Source organism: Megascapheus bottae, chromosome 13, assembly GCF_031878675.1.
Source record: "Megascapheus bottae isolate mThoBot1 chromosome 13, mThoBot2.hap1, whole genome shotgun sequence".
Classification (NCBI taxonomy): Eukaryota; Metazoa; Chordata; class Mammalia; order Rodentia; family Geomyidae; genus Megascapheus; species Megascapheus bottae.
The window spans coordinates 37,740,767-37,757,284 of NC_143521.1; the positions used below are offsets into that span (position 1 = coordinate 37,740,767).

General features: G+C 45.0%; 1 protein-coding gene and 1 long non-coding RNA gene across 6 annotated transcripts in view; one reads left to right on the plus strand and one right to left on the minus strand.

The window, feature by feature from the left end:
• Positions 1-16,518, plus strand: part of Rbm47 (RNA binding motif protein 47) — a 125,098-nt gene that overhangs the window by 45,336 nt on the left and 63,244 nt on the right. For 4 of the 5 annotated variants that reach the window (XM_090343685.1, XM_090343684.1, XM_090343689.1 and 1 more), the window contains one exon: positions 12,441-12,524. The exons of the other annotated variant lie outside the window; for it this stretch is intronic. The gene's annotated coding sequence lies outside the window, so the exon portion shown is untranslated. The remainder of the gene's footprint in view (positions 1-12,440; positions 12,525-16,518) is intronic. 5 annotated transcript variants of the gene reach the window in all.
• LOC150055836 (uncharacterized) lies at positions 1,086-4,146 on the minus strand. The gene is made up of 3 exons (XR_016537470.1): positions 4,059-4,146; positions 2,997-3,117; positions 1,086-1,268 (listed from the first exon to the last, which is right to left on the minus strand). It is a non-coding gene; the product is annotated as an uncharacterized LOC150055836 (long non-coding RNA).

Sequence of the window (16,518 nt, forward strand, 5' to 3'; positions counted from 1 at the left end):
TTTTTTTTTTTTGCCAGACCTGGGGGTTGGACACTGTCCCTGGGATTTTTCAAGTCTAATGCCCTACCACTTGAGCCACAGGACCACTTCCAGCTTTTTCTGTGTATGTAGTACCAAGGAATTGAACCCAGTGCCTCATGCATGCTAGGCAAGCACTTTACCCCTAAGCCACACTCCCAGTCCCTAATTTTTATGTTTGTATTGTTATCATAAGTGTAATGCACAGAGGGTTGCAGTTCTATATCAGGTAATGAGTACATTTCTTTCTTTCCTTGCTCCCCCACTTTTGATTTTTCTTTGCTGTGTTTGGTCAGTGTGCTACTCCTGAGTTTGCATTTTCCACCAGGACCGGTGTCCCATAGCATGGTGGCTTCAGCCTCTCCATACGTCTTGTATAACTGCTGCCCTTCCTTGCCTTGTGCCCCCCACCCTCCGCCTGCCCTCCTCTGCCTGGCAGCCCCCGCCTGCCTATAACCCAGCCGCTGAAAGACGAATGTCCAGCGCGGCAGGGGCGCCCAGGTGCTGCTCTCAAGCTAGCGCGGGCTCGCAGCTGTGCGCTGGTACCCTTGAACTGTCCTTGCCTGTCTAGTTGCAAATGCCATGCTCAGCACTGCTGGGGTGGGGGCGGGGTGAGGTTGGGGAGAGTTGTAGGATGAATGAGGATAAGGAGCACACAGCTCATTAATGAAAATGCCATTTGCTATGGTCTCAGGCTGGAAGCCCCTCAGTCCTGCTGCAGACACAACATGAATTTGCTCAGCTAACACAACTTTCTTCCCTCTGCTTGTTCCCCAGCCCCACTACCCAGCCAGCCCCTGGGTTCTTTCTTGGATGCACCTTCATCTTGCTCATTTCTCCCCTGACCCCCAAGTAAGGAGCTTTCTCTCTCAGTGGCCCACAAACCTGGAGTTGCTTTTAAGGCATTTTCCATTGCACTTCAACAACAACAGCAACAACAAAAAGTTTGATCGGGTTTAGGATTCTCAATATCATATCTGATGTTATTTGAAAATGATCTTTTGTGTCTCAAACAAGGAAAAAAATGTTAAAAGCAGGATAGAGATTTCTTGTATTCTGTAGTGAAACATAGCTGTTTTCTGTTTTACTCTTCTCCAAATTCTAGTCATTCTTTCACTGGTGGTATGGTTGATGAACAAGCAGAGGCGTTACCTGTGCTAACTGTTCTCCACAAAGACCACGTTTACCCCTTCTCCAGAAAATCAGGCGTGTTCACACAGCAGGCTGCATACCCCAGAATGTCAGTTTCTCTAGTAAAAAATGTAATTCATAAGTCAGGCACACCTTAGCTACTCAGGAGACTGAGGCTTGAGATTCAAAGGCAGCCCAGGCAGAAAGTCTCTAAAACTCGTATTTCCATTAAACTACCAAGCTCAAAGCTGGAAGTGGGGCAGTGGCTCAAGTAGTAGAGCATAGGGCCCAGGCCAAGTTCAAGCCCCATGATCCACAAAAAATAAATAAATTAACAATAAATAAATAAAAAACAAGAATCTGGAACCTATGGCTAAGACCAGCCCAGGCCAGGATATTGATATGAAGTATTAAGTGCTTATTTTTTATAGCATTGAGCTATGTATGACACTGTTGACATTGTGTTTGAATATATGTCCTCTTCTTGGGCCCTAACCCACAAGAGACTAAATGAATTATTTAAGAACTTTTTTGTATATTTGTGTGGGCCATCCTGGACTTGAACTCAGGGCCTGGGCATTGTTTCTATGCTTTTTGTTGTTGTTCAAGGTTCGTGTTCTACTACAACTCCGCTTCCACCTTTTTAATTGTTAATAGTGTCACAGATTTTCTTGCCTGGCCTGACTCTGAACCTTGATCCTCAGATATCAGCCTCTTCAGTAGCTATACTAGCTACTCAGGCAAGAAATGACAGGCAAGAAATTAGAATTACTAGGAACCGTTAAAACTGAGATTTCCCTAGCCCTCAAGATCCAGATTGAGGCACAGGAAGCGGATTTGCAAACATCACTGTAGCATAATGGCCCCCAGCCTTCCAGAACAGGCTGCTAGGAGTAGGGAGATAAGAAAGGCCTGTACCCTAGGACTCAGGGGCAGACCTATAATACAGTGTGGGCTCAGGAGCAGGCCCTACTGCTGATGAAAGTAAGGTCTTTCCCCCTATATACAAAGATGGGTGTCAGCTCGGTGACTCACTCCTGCAATCCTAGCTACTCAGGAGGTGACTCTGAGGATGGAGGTTCAAAGCCAGCTTGGGCACCAAAGACCAAAAGACTTTTATCTCCAGTTAATCACTAGAAAAGGAGAAGTGGGGCAGTAGCTCAAGAGGTAGGGCCAAGGAGTAGGGCAGTAGTAGCCTTGAACTGAAGAGCTCAGGGACAGCGCCCAGGCCGAGCCCCATGACGCACCAAAAAAAAAAAAAACCACGAAAGAAAAGAAAAAGAAAAAAGAAATGGGTATCGGATCTGAATTATAGTAGGAGTCCCCATAAATAGTACCGGGGAGCAGAGCCTGACAGGTTACTAGATAGATACTCAGGAGGATGAGATCTGAGGATCTTGATTTGAAGCCAGTTGGAGCAGGAAAGTCCCCGACACTCTTTTTTTTTTTTTTTGCCAGTTATGGGCTTGAGCTCAGGGCCTGAGCACTGTCCTTGGACTTTCTCAAGGTCAGAGCTCTACCACTGGAGCCTCAGCACCACTTCAGGCTTTTTTCTATGTATGTGGTACCGAGGAATCGAAGCCAGGTCTTCATGCATGCTAGGCAAACACTTTAACCACTAGGCCAAACTCCCGGCCCCGTCCCCGACACTCTTATTTCCAATAAACTACTCAGCCTATCCACATACCCCTGTTGTCTTGGGCATGAGCCTTCTGCTACCACAGGCCCAGGCCACCCATACCTTTCTGGTTTTTTCTAGACTTACAAAGGAGGACCACTCCTCCTTTTGATAGTCACATTTTCCCCCTTTTCTTTAATCCTGGTAATCTTACAGTCTGTTTACTCACCTTTCCCTCTGGTATTGGAACCAGGCAGTCCAGGTGGCCTCTTTCTGTTGATTTAGCATATCTTTGCATCAGCTGGATCCTGAAGATTATCTCTCAGGAGACTTGTTCTCTGAATTGTAATCTTACCATACAGAGTGTAAAACATGCAATTGATTTAATAATAGCTTCTAAAATGAGTAAATAAACATATGTGTTATTTGAGAAATGTTAAAACATGTAATTTGGCATATGGTACCAATGAACTTAAGATGTTGAGGGGAACACAAAGGGTGGACCTCTAATGGTGATGGATGGATGGAAGGAAGGAAGGAAGGAAGGAAGGAAGGAAGGAAGGAAAGAAGGAAAGGAAAAAGAAAAAGAAAAGAAAGATCTTAAAGATCCTTTCAGAGGATCAAGGTTCAAAGCCAGCCCAGGCACTAAAGGACCTGAGACGCTTATCTCCAATTAACCTCTAGAACATGGAAAGTGGGGCTTGGCTCAAGGGTAGAGTGGTAGCCTTGAGTTAAAGAGCTCAGGGACAGTGCCCAGGCCAAGTTCAAACCCCATGACCCACCCCACCCCCCCCAAAAAAATCCTTTCAGGTAATGGAATAATGCCGGAAGTACCAAAGTTGAAATACCAGCTTACCTTTAAGAAAGGGCATGTGCATACAGACGTGTGTGTGTGTGTGTGTGTGTGTGTGTGTGTGTGTGTGTGTGTGTGTTTCCAAGCTTGTGCAAGTACTGGGGGCTTGAACTCGGGGCAGGACACTCACTATCCAGGGCACTCAAGGTTAGTTCTCAACCATTTGTCTCAGCTACAGCTCCACTTTTTCTTTTTATTGGTTAATTGGAGATAAGAGTCTCATGGCTTTTCTGCCTGGGCTGACTTAGAACCTCCATCCTCAGATCTCAGCCTCCTGAGTAGCTAGGATTACAGATGTGAGCTACTGGTGCCCAGTTCTAAGAAGTGCCCCCCCTCCCTCCATCCCTCTCCTCCCCTTCCTTTTTCTTTCATTTTTTAAAGCAAGCTATCCCTTTGAGCCCCCATTTCCTGTACCAAGGATGATTGAACAGTTCTCACCTTTCTCCATGGTTTTTTGCTGTTGTCATTGTTTTGGGAGTTTGAATCTTGGAGTCTTTATTAAAAGGCTAGTGGCTGCATGGCAGACTATTGCCTCAAAAGCCAGCAGCCAGAAAACACACTCAATACAGTTATGAAACAGGCCAGAGAGGACAGAAACAACAAATACAATGTCGACAGGCCAATTCACCTCCAATAAAGAGCTGAACTGGGACGCCATGGTGACCGGAGAACAGCCAGGAGATAGGACAGTGGGCCGGAACATAGACATGTGGCATGGCATCTTGTTTAATAGCTCTTAAGCCAGACAATGTGATCTGTCCTTGTGCGGCTTTGACTTAGTAAATCTGTCCACAGCTAGTGCTACCATGTGGCAAATAATTAATACAAAGGGCATAGGACTTTTGCTTGGTGGTTGGTGCTCAGCAATTAAAAAGAATACACGGGGTGCTGGTGGCTCACATTTGTAATCCTAGCTACTCATGATGCTGAGATCTGAGGATCATGGTTAGGGACACAGCTCAGACACACACAAGAATGCATATAGATACATAGGAAAACTTCATGTACACACTAAGCAGGAGAGGCCTACCTGCTGGGTGACCAGCTTGTGAATGACATTGGCACTGGGCCGTAAGTCTGGCATTGAAAGGGACAAGAAGAACCAGGACAGCAATTATTCAGCATCTAGGGAACTGGTATGTGCACTCTGACTGGATCATTCTGTACATTGAACTCCACAAGGATGCTTTGAGCTCTGATAGTCTTTCTCCCCCCCCCCCCAGTTATGGGGCTTGAACTCTGGGCTTGGGCACTTCAACTCAAGGCTACTGCCCTACCCCTTGAGCCACAGCACCACTTCTGGTTTTCTGGTGGTTAATTAGAGATAAAGAGTCTCATGGACTTTAGTGCCTGGGCTGGCTTTGAACTGCGATCCTCAGATCTCAGCCTCCTGAGCAATTAAGATTACAGGCTTGAGCCTGTTTTCCTTCTGGAAACATCTGTGCCTGGGGAACATGGAAATGGCCACAATTCCCATCTGCAGCCTCCTGCGTGGTGGTGGTGGTGGTTTTGTTTAAAAGTAAATTCTTGTTATATAGCCCAGACTGGTCTTGAACCCACAATCTTTTTGCATCAGCCTGCTGAGCGCAGGGATTACAGGAGTCTACCACCATACTTGACTCTTGTGTTCCTGCATTTTAAAGTTTAATGGTAGGAAGAGTTACGTGGGCTTTTTTGAAAGAAGGCAGATTCAGGTTTCACATGGGGTGCAAAGATTGTCTGAGAGTTTGTTAGGGAATCCCTAACCATTGTGAAAATATAATGAGTAGTTTGGGCAAATGGTCTGATTTCTGATGGTTGTCCCCTTATAAGGACTGGAGTAGAAAAATGAGAGAGTAATGTCCTGAAAGCGACTGAATAGCTAGAATGAATGATTCCCAGACCTGAGAATGGCTATCCAGCTATTTAAAGTGATTTCACTCCTCACCACCTCTAAAAAGGCAAATACTGAAAATTACTTAATGTATAGCTTGGAAGGGACACAGAGTTATGGGTTTAACTTGTGGTTTGTGGCACATGAGTCGGGCTGAGGCATATTTTGTCTTGCCAGCAGTAATCAAGGATTGAGAAATCAGGAACAAGTGTCCTCTCTACCCTCTAACCCAGGCCTGACTTAGCAAAAAATAACACAAATCTATCTTTCGCCAGCAGGAGGCCTCCTGGCTGAGATGGGGCTCTGGAAGATAGTGGGGGAGATAGTTAATGAACCTCAGAAGAACTTTGCTGACTTTTTGTTTTTTGTTTTTTTTTTCTCTACCCATCATAGCAAAAGTACATTCTAGATTTTTTTTTTTCTTCTTCCTTGGTATTGTGAGTTTGGAAAAAGTTGGATAAAATCTCACCTCATGATCATGTCAAGTTTGCTTATGTGACTTGTACTTTGAGGTTTGGGGAAAGGAAAAGCAAAAAAGCTTATCTGCATTCGCTTGGTTTGTGAAGCCACACATTGCCTTGCCCGTGGAATTGATTCATTTTTGTAAAATTATCTACTAAACAAATTATGTTATTTACTTATTTATTTTAGTGTTCTGGTACTTAGGCTTTTTGGTTCAAGGCTAGCACTCTATCACATGAACCATAGCTCCATTTGTGTCATGGGGGGGGGCTGGGAATGTGGCTTGGTGGTAGAGTGCTTGAGTAGCATGCATTAAGCCTAGATTTGATTCCTTAGCACCACATAAGCAGAAAAAGGCAAAAGTGGTGCCACGGCTCAAGAGTAGAACACTTTGAGCACGCAGAGGCTCAGGGACATTGCCCAAGCTCTGAGTTCCAGCTCCAGGACTGGACAAAACAAATCAACAACAACAACAAAAACCAGTGTGTGGGGGAGGGAAATGGGTACCAAGACATGTGAAAGGGTATCAATGTATGTGAATTAATGCACCTTCTATCTGGCAAATATCATGTAACCCTTTTACTAATTACAATAAAAAAAATAAATATATAAAAAAAAAAACAGTGTGTGTTTTACATAGCCCTTTTGCAGGGTATTTTCCATGCCGGGCTATTTGACTTAGTACTCAAATGTAATGTGCATGGTCTGTTGTCTGTTAGCTTGTACTTTAAAAAAGGAAGAGGACAGGAAATGATGACACAGGACTCAGAGTGACTGGAAATGTCTTGTGGCAGTTCTGCCGCCTGAGGTGTGGAGGAAGTACTGTCAGCTGACCAATTCCTTACCCTGGGGCCTGAAGGCTTCTGTTTCTGCTGAGCTCATTCTGCCAGGTACCAGGCTAGGCCCTGGGGCTGCAGCTATGAACTCTTAAATGATTCCAGGTATGCTAGAAACTGATGACCCCGGTGACCTCTGCACCTATGGGACACATCAGGTTCTAAGCAGGACCTTCTTTTCTCACTATGGGGATACCGGGGAGTGTTGAGTGGCCCTAGCGGAGGGCCAATGGGAACTTAGAGCTCTGCTTTCTTGCCATTGGCCTGTATTGAGACCGTGCTGCACTCTGATTGGCTGACTCCAGGTTGCAAAAGTGAAAGTAGGGACTTAGGTACATTCTAATTAAGCAGCAGATTACATTGAGAGTGAATCACATTCTAAATTCATCAGCCTCAATCACATCATTTTGTGACATTATCTTCTTAGGTACTTCACTCTGTCTGCAAGCCCAAGATGGCAAGCCGGCACAGGGCTCTCAGTACCCTCAGGGCACTAAACCCTGCTAGGTTTAGCCTGTGCCCACTGTCTCGGGAAATACATCTTCAAACCACAAGAGGGCAGCCGGGGCAGGGAAGCTGGGGGTGGGAGATGTTCTTTAGATTGGAATAATAAAGGTGTCGGCTGGCGTGGAAAAGTGTGTCTGCATTCCTTGCCAGTTTCATCCACTCAGAGTTTGTGTTTGGAAATGGGAAGTTTTAAGGCAAGCTCTTTGATGGGAACATTTCCCCCCATTTCTTCAGAATGTCAATAACAGGTCTTTCTCCCTTCAGTCTTCATTCAGAAATCATCTAGAGGTTATAAATTTCACACCTTTTAAGGGATGAATTTTTAACACCTGTATAACATATGAAACCACTGCCCCAGTCAAGATTCTGAAATTTCCCGCCAGGAACTGGTGGCTCATACCTGTAACCCCAGCTACTCAGGAGGCTGAGATCTGAGGATCTGGGTTTGAAGCCAGCACAGATAGGAAAGTCCTTGAAACTCTTATCTCCAATTAACCACCAAAAAGCTAGAATTAGAGATGTGGCTCAAGTAGTTGAGTATTAGCCTTCAGCAAAAAAGCCAGTCATGAACCTGAGGTCACGAGTTTAAGCTCCAGTACCCCGGCTCCTCCCCTCCAAATACTGAAAAATTTTCATCTTCCTAAAATGTTCTGTCATGCTTTTTGGTAGACAGTCTCCTTGAATCTTTAATGTACACACACACACACACACACACACACACACACACACGCTGAACTTTTCTAGGATGCTGTTGAAAACCTCAGGGTGCCTGGACGCTGGTGCCTCATGCTTGTAATTCTAGCTACTCAGGAGACTGAGATGTGTGGATTGCAGCTCAAAGCCATCCTGGGAAAGAAAGATGGTGAGACTCATCTCCATTAGCCACCAGAAAACTGAAAGTGGCACTGTGGCTCAAAGCGGTAGAGCACCAACCTTGAACGGAAGAGCTTAGGGACAGCACCTAGGCCCAGAGTTCAAGCCCCACAACCAACAAAAATAAAAAGAAAGAAAGAAAGCCCTAGGGAGATTCAGGAAAATCACACCCAGCTCCATTCTCAGATAATTAGACAAGTTTTACCTTTGTGGCTATGATTGTTGTTTTAATTTGATTCATATTCACTGAGAGAGGGCTGGCATTGTTGCACAATCCTTAATTTCTCATTTGTTCTTTCGGGTTTATTTCTAGTTTAATTAGCATTTATCACACTTAAGTGTGATTAATTAAAGAATAATTTCCTACAAGGGAATCACTTATCCGTATGTATGTATGTATGTATGTATGTATGTGTGTATACTGTATATATATACATATATATATATATATGTAAAGCTCAAGGGTAGCTCTCATGCTCTGAGTTCAAGTCCTCAGAATTGGCGTGTGTGCACACACACACAAAATTTTGCTGGGTACCAGTGGCTTACACCTGTTAGCCTAGCTACTCAGGAGATTGAGCTCTAAGGATCAAAGTTCAAAACCAGACTGGTCAAGAAAGTCCATGAGACTCTTCAATTACCCAGCAAAAAACAGGAAATAGAGCTGTGGCTCAAGTGGTAGAGCATTAGCCTCCTTAGCCTTAAGCAAAAATGCAAATCTTGAGTTCAAGCCCTAAAACTGGCACCAAAAATAAATAAAAATAAAAAGAGAAAAGAAAGAGAGTCTCTCATTGATCAAAGGAGCTCCCAGGCTGAAAACCCTGGGCTTGTTTGTCTTTTGCACTCAGCGCCCTTGAACATTATCACCCCAGGCCACGGCTGAACACCACAAGTATTTCAGTTCTGCCTCCCTGGCAAGCACCTCTGCGTCTGTGTCCCTAACTCCCCTTCATCTTCTCCTGACAGGTTGCCATGCCCCGAGCCTGCTCGGCAGGGAGGTCAAAGTGCTCTTTTTAGCCTGGGATTCTGGAATGCCCCTTCCTGGTTTAATTCTCCGGTGTTTCCTGGGCAATCCGGTGTGAGCTCCACTTCCTGCCCACCTCCCACCTCAGTCTGCCTCTGCCCAACCCAGAGCCATTCTCTCCTTGTCCTTGTACCCAAGAACTGTCCATTCCTTCTGTCTGAAAAATGTCCTTCCTACTCCCAGGCTGCTGGGCTGAGTCATTGTCCTGTAAGACTTGGCTCACGTTTTTCTTGACGGGTCCAGACAGAGTTGGGGCCAATTTCCCAGGTGCCGTTGCTCCTTGTGTGCAGTGTCTGTCATGTTTTGTAAGGCTTTGTCCCACTATTCTCGGACCCCTAGTTTCGAGGTGACTTCGTCATTTTAACTTGTTTTTTTCCACCCTTGTTTAGTCCCTGAGTCCATTGGCCAACCAAGAGTCCCGTGATGGCTATAACCTCCTCCATGCATTGTACTCACAAGTCTTATTCTGGCACCTGGCGTAGAGCAAGGCCTGCAGTAGATGTTCAACTAATAAAGACATGAAAAGCAGGGTTCCTCCCCCAGATTGGTTGTCTGCGTTTGAGATAAAGTCTCACTGGTAGTCCTTGAACTCATAATCCTCCTACCTCTGCCTCCTGCGTACCTGTGTGCCACCATGCTTGGTTTCTCATTGTCCAAACTGTGATGCTTTAGCCTACACGTCACACACTGTAGGCCTCACTGTAGGATGGTTTCTAAGTTTGTCCTCCTAGCTCCAACCACCACATTAGTCCTTTAATTGCCCTTCTAGCCTGCCTTGCATGTTTGTGACCTGCCCTGTCCTGAGGCAGAAGGTTGGGGAATGTAGGAAGTAAGATAGAGCTATCTGTTTGCTCCAGCTGTCATAACAAAATACTATAGACTGGGATCTTAGTAGAGATGGAGTTCTCTGAAACTTGTGTAGGCTATCAAGGTGATAGCAGGTTTGGGTTCATGTGCTGAGAGCTGAAGATCTTTGTTCTAGGCTAGCCAATGCAGAAAGTCTTAAGATTTTATTTCTATCTGGCTAACTAAAAGCTAGGCTGTAGGCATGGCTCGAGTGGTAGAGAACCAGGCAAGCAAACAAGCAGGGCAGGTATGAGGCTCTGAGTTCAAATCTTGGTACCAGGGATGGGAGCCGTGCTCACAAGGCTGATTGTTCGTGTTGTTTATTCTTGGCCTGCACATGGCTATCTTGTCACCCTAATCTCACTTAGACATGCATGGTCAGTGTCCTGATAAACTCTTATTGTAAGGGCGGCAGCCATTTTGCATTAGGGCATGCCCCAGGGACCCCCGGGAACCTTAGTCCCCTCTTCGAAGACTCAGTCTGTGAACACGGTCTCGCTGAGATGCAGAGGGTTGTCCCTTGTGCATTTGTGATGGGCAGGCACTGTTGGTCTTGGACTAGGCAGACATTTGGACTCTCAGCTTTTGTGGTTCCCTCCTTGTGTCAGACTCCAGTTTTATAACGTCACAGTCCAGGGAAGCCGGGAACCGTGGGGGGGGGGGTGCAGGGAGGGCAGTGACCCCATGGTCATGTCTGACTGGTTATAGCACGCTCCATCTAGACGCTGCTCATTGATCTTAGGACCCTACACATTTTTCTTTTGTTGTTGTTTTGTTTGGAGCCAGTACTTGGACTTGAACTCAGGGCCCATGTGCTGGCAAACCTTGGGTCTCAGCCTCATGAATGGCGAGGATTGAAGCCACCAGTGCCCGGCTGTAAGGAACTGATGTTTCAAAATGTCTGGTAGAACTGGGATGCATTTCAGTGTGGAAAGACACGCCCTGTATTCTGTTCCCTCTCAAATGGATGTGGGCTGTAGACTTCTTTGCCAAGCAGGGTTTGGAGGAGAACTGAGATAAAAAGCTGTGCAACACGCTTGGCCCCACCTCCATTTGCTATAGGCAAACAGTTGTGTTTTTTATTACCCTTCAAATGGGCACTCAGGATACTGGGCGGACTCGGGAGCCAGGCAAAGCCAGGTTTCTATGGGTCAAAGTTCCTTCGAGCACTGTATGTTAATCAAAAACTCAAGCTTAGTTAATTTGGCCCTTGCATTGGGGAGAACTTTGGAACAAATGATACTGAGTTGGGTCGTAAGTTAGTATTCTGTTACCTAAGGTAGGTGGTGTACTTGCGTGGTGGCAAAAGGAGGGGCTCTCAGGCCAGTTTTTTTCATTCTTGATGAAGTTGTATTATCATAAAATCGGCTGTCGAGAAGCTAGCTAGCCACAAGCTCTGGAGTTGAGCAGTTAGGATGGCTTCTGGGCAGGAAGGCCAGCTGTGGTGGATACGATGGCAACTGAGAATGCATAAACTGGGCTGGGAGTGTGACCTGGTGGTAGAGTACTTGCCAAGCATGCATGAAGCCCTGGGTTCAATTCCTTGGTACCACATATACAGAAAAAGCCAGGAATGGTACTGTGGCTCGAGTAGTAGAGCACTAGCCTTGAGAAAACTCAAGGACAGTGCCCAGGCCTTGAGTTCAAACCCCATGACTGGCAAAAAATGAAATAATAATAACAGCAACAACAACAACCTTAAAACCATGGTTAGCTACTCAAGAGGTTGAGATCTGAAGAACAAGGTTCAAAGCCAGCGCAGGCAGACAAATCCAAAAGACTTTTATCTCCAGTTAAGCAGCAGAAAGCCAGAAGTAGGGAAATGGCTCAAGTAAGAGAGTGTTCTCCTTGAGTGAAAAAGTCACGTGAGGGCTGGTGGCCTTGAGTTCAAGCCCCAGTATTAGTGTGCACATGCGCACAGACATAGACACGGACTCAAGAACCACAGTGCCTCTGTTGGAGGAATTCAAATGCATCTAGTAATCATGACTTGCCCTTCCCAGAGCGTTGTATCGGTGCCAGGCTCCCGAGGCCCAGTCCTCATGATATCTCGCCATCGCTCAGCTAGCAGGCAGTGAAGCAGAGTTTTGCCATCTTGGGGGATCTGAGTGCTTCCTGTGTGTTCCTCTTCTGCTTTTTCTTTGAACATCATTTAGCTAATATGAATCTAAGGAGCCTGGTTGGGGGGGCAGGGCGGAGGGAAAATGTGACCATCTTTCTTCACCTATGTATGGGCCAAGGAAAGTTCCTACAGTGCTCCCTCCTATAGCTTCCTTGTGATTCTGTGCCAAGCCAGACTTACAGAGTAACAGCAAAAAAACACTCTTCTCCCTCTCCCCCGTTCAGTATTTATTAATGGCCAATTTGGGGTCACTAATGTTATCTTTTCCATTTCACAGCTCGGGTAACAAAAGTATTAGAAGGACACTTTGCATCAGGTCATCAGAGGCACTCCCAGTTCCTTGGCTCACTGCGGAGGTTTGGTAAGTCAGGTGGTTTTATCTTCACTCTGAGGCAAATAAATAAGAATTTAGGGATGGAGAAGACAACCAAATGCTAATCTCACTTCCCTTAAAAAAGTTTATTTAGTTTTACTAACATGTTATTTTTACGTTTGCCATATGCACTAGGCCAGAGCCTGGTAAGCAGGAATAACCTCATAGAACTCTTACATTAAGAATTAAAGAGCTCTAAAATGCTGGAAGTGGTAGGGCCCGCCTGTAATCTAAGTAACTAAATATGGAGGATAGAGAGTTTGGAACCAGGGCTGGGCTACTTCAGGGAAATCCTTCCTCAAAGGAAAATAAAAACAAACAAGTAGGAAAAGAATTAATCTAGGTTCTGGTTCTGTTGGTTCACATTTGTAATCCTAGAGACTCTGGAGGCTAAAGTCTGAGGATCAAGGTTTGAGGCCTACACAGGCAGAAAAGTCTCTGAGACTCTTATCTCTACAAAAAAAAACAAAAACAAACAAACAAAAAGCAGAAGTGAAGTTGTAGCTCAAGTAGTAGAGAGCTAGCCTTGGCCACAATTCTAGTCCAGGAAATGGGTATTATTTAACCCATAAGTTGAAAATGCAAAATGCATTTGAAAAGGAGGAGCAGGTAAGTTGATTAGACATTAAATTTTCTTTGGTAAGTGGCTCTTGGAGTTTCTGAATAGCTCAGTTAATGAGATCACAGATTTCTCAAAAACAGCATTTTCCTAAAATCCCTAAAAAGCAATTGAGAGGAAGGAAGAGCTTTTAAGAAATGACCTTCCCTGTATTTCGGCTCAATAAAGCAGATGGAAGGGAAATTCTGATAGTTTCACAATTTCTATGGCCTGATATGAAGGAAACTTGCAGAAGAATAAATATTCCCCAGAGTCAAACAACGGAGTCGAAACTGGTTGTCTTTTGTTTCATCATTTGCTAGCAAGGACTTGTGACAAAATGACAGAGGGCTGTTCAGCACAAATCTAGCAGACTGGCTCCAAAATAACTTTTCTCCTTCCCTACTTGAGCAATGTCTTCCAGCCACTCATAGTTACCATTTAGTGTGTTATCATAATTATTCCTACAAGGCGATTGACTCAGGTTTAGTAACCTACCTAGATCACCGTATGAATGATGGGGAGCCAAGGGCCTGAGCGCTACTAAGTTGGTTCTCCTCTTTGCCTTAGTAGAGGTAAAAAGTGAAATGTTAGCCTGGGCACCAGTGGCTCACACCTGTAATCTTAGATGCTCAGGAAGCTGAGACCTGAAAATCAAGGTTCAACGCCAGCCCAGACAGGAAAATCCATGAAATTCTTATTTCCAAGTAACCAGCAAAAAGCTAGAAGTGGAACTATGGCTCAAATGTAGAGCACCAGCCTTAAGTGGAAAAGCTAAACAAAATACAAGTCCCAATACTGGTACACACACACACACACACACACACACACACACACACACACACACACACACTACAAATGACACAAATTATTTTCTTTCCAAATGTTTCATAGACTCAACAATTCATTTGGCCATCTATCTGCTCATTGATGATATTTTAACTACCAAACAAGATAACCCATTTTCAAGTGAAAAGGTAGGAAGGTGAGCCAGCACTCAATAACTTGGCTCACAGGCGATGTTTGCCTACCAAGAAGGTCTGTCTCCTCAAGGAAGACACTTACTCCTAGCCCGCACAAGGAAAGGGAATGCTGTGCGCCTTCACCTAAGAATGGATGTGTCCTTTGGCAGCATAATAGGTCAGGGAAGGCTTTGGATTTTGAGCCTAAAATCTGTGTCTAATGTCATCATCAAAACTTAGGCACATTTCACGGGTGACATTCAAATGTCAGCACTGACGTTCCCAAGATGAAAGGTCTTCATGCCACTCATTAGATGTGCAGAGATGGAGCCTCATCCCAGGCTGTGCGTTGTATTGTGTATTCGTTGCTGCTGAGCCAAGAGCAGACAGAAATAGAATATGACATTCACTTTAGCCACCTGCCCTGGTGTCTGCTGCTGTGAGATGCCAAGAAGTAATAGGAATAGCACAACCATATTGATTTTATGAAGATGGATTCTTTTAAAAAATCAGCCAGATGTGTTGGCAGCATATTCCTTTAATTTCAGCTATATTAGGAGGCAGAAATCAGGAGGATCATAATTTGAGGCTAGCGCAAGGATCTATTTCCCCCACCTCAACCAAAACAACAACAAGAAAAAAGTATGAGCCCTTAGCTCAACAAGCAAGCCTGGACACAATACCAGTAACTTAAACCTATAATCCTAGTTGCTGAGGAGGCTAAAATCTGAGGATTGAAGTTCAAAGCCAGAGCAGGCAAATCTCTCTCTCTCTCGTTTGCCAGTTAAAGAGTGAAATATTTTGCAGGGCACCAGTGGCTACCTTCAAACCCCCACATGTCAGCTTCCTGAGGCACCAATTTAAGATCCAATTTGACTTTTTTTTTTCCAGTCCTGGGGCTTGAACTCAGGGCCTGAGCACTGTCCTTGGGCTTTCTCAAGGCTAGAGCTCTACCACTTGAGTGAGCCACAGCACCACTTCCAGCTTTTTCTATGTATGTGGTACCGACTTGAACGTGGATCTTTGTGCATGCTAGGTAAGCACTCTATCACTAGGCCAAACTCTTGGCCCTTCCTTAAATTTTTTATTTTATTTATTTTATTTTATTTATTGATTTATTTCTTTCTCCAGTCCTGGGCTTGAGCTCAGGGCCTGAGCACTGTCCTTGGACTTTCTCAAGGCTAGAGCTCTACCACTTGAGCCTCAGCACCATTTCTGGCTTTTTTCTATGCATGTGGTGCCAAGGAATCGAACCCGGGTCTTCATGCATGCTAGGCAAGCACTTTAACCACTAGGCCAAACTCCCCGCCCCCTTCCTTAAATTTTTTAAAAAAAATTGTTATTATCAAAGTGAAGTGCACAAGAGTTATAATTACATAAGTCAGATAATGCGTACATTTATTTATTTGTATGTCTTATTGTTATATAAAGGTGGTGTATGGAGAGGGTACAATTATATAGGTTAGGTAAAGATTACTTCTTTTTGGGGGGTGGGGTAGGGGGTTTGAACTCAGCACCTGGGCATGGTCTCTGAGCTCTTTGGCTCAAGGCTAGTATTCTATGTAAGACACAGCACCACTTCTGGGTTTTGAGTGGTTAACTGGAGATAAGAGTGTCAGGGCAACGTTTCTGCAGGGCTGGCCTCTAACCTTGATTCTCAGATCTCAGTCACCTGAGTAGCTAGGATCACGGGAGTGAGCCACTGGGAGCCAGCCAGGTAAGAGTACTTTTCTTTTTAGGCAATGTCATCCCTTCGCTGTCTCTTCCAGTTTTTTCCCTCTCCCTCTCTCTTTCTTTTTTTTATTTTTTATTTTTTGCCAGTCCTGGGCTTGAGCTCAGGGCCTGAGCACTGTCCTTGGACTTTCTCAAAGCTAGAGCTCTACCACTTGAGCCTCAGCACCATATCTGGCTTTTTTCTATGTATGTGGTACCGAGGAATCGAACCCGGGTCTTCATGTGTGCTAGGCAAGTACTCTACCACTCGAAGAATCAAGCCCGAGTCCTCATGTGAGCTAGGCAAGTATTCTATGACTAGGCCAAACTCCCAGTCCCCCTGCTTTTTTTTTTTTAGCCAGTCATGGGCTTGAACTCAGGGTCTGGTCACTGTCCTTGAACACTTTTTGCTCAAGGCTAGCGCTCTGCCTTTTGAGCCACAGCACTACTTCCAGCTTTTTCTGTGTATGTGGTACTGAGGAATCGAACCCAGAGCTTCGTGCATCCCAGGTGAGCACTCTACCACTAAGCTGTACTCCCAGCCCCTTTTCTTTTTGTGTGTCTGCGTTTGGTACTGGGACTTGAATTCAGGGCTTATATGCTGTTCCTTAGCCTTTTCACTTCCCGATTTTTTTTTTTCTGGTTAATTGGAGATAAGAGTCTCTTGGGGACTTTCCTATATGGGTTGGCTTTTCTTTTTCCTTCCTCC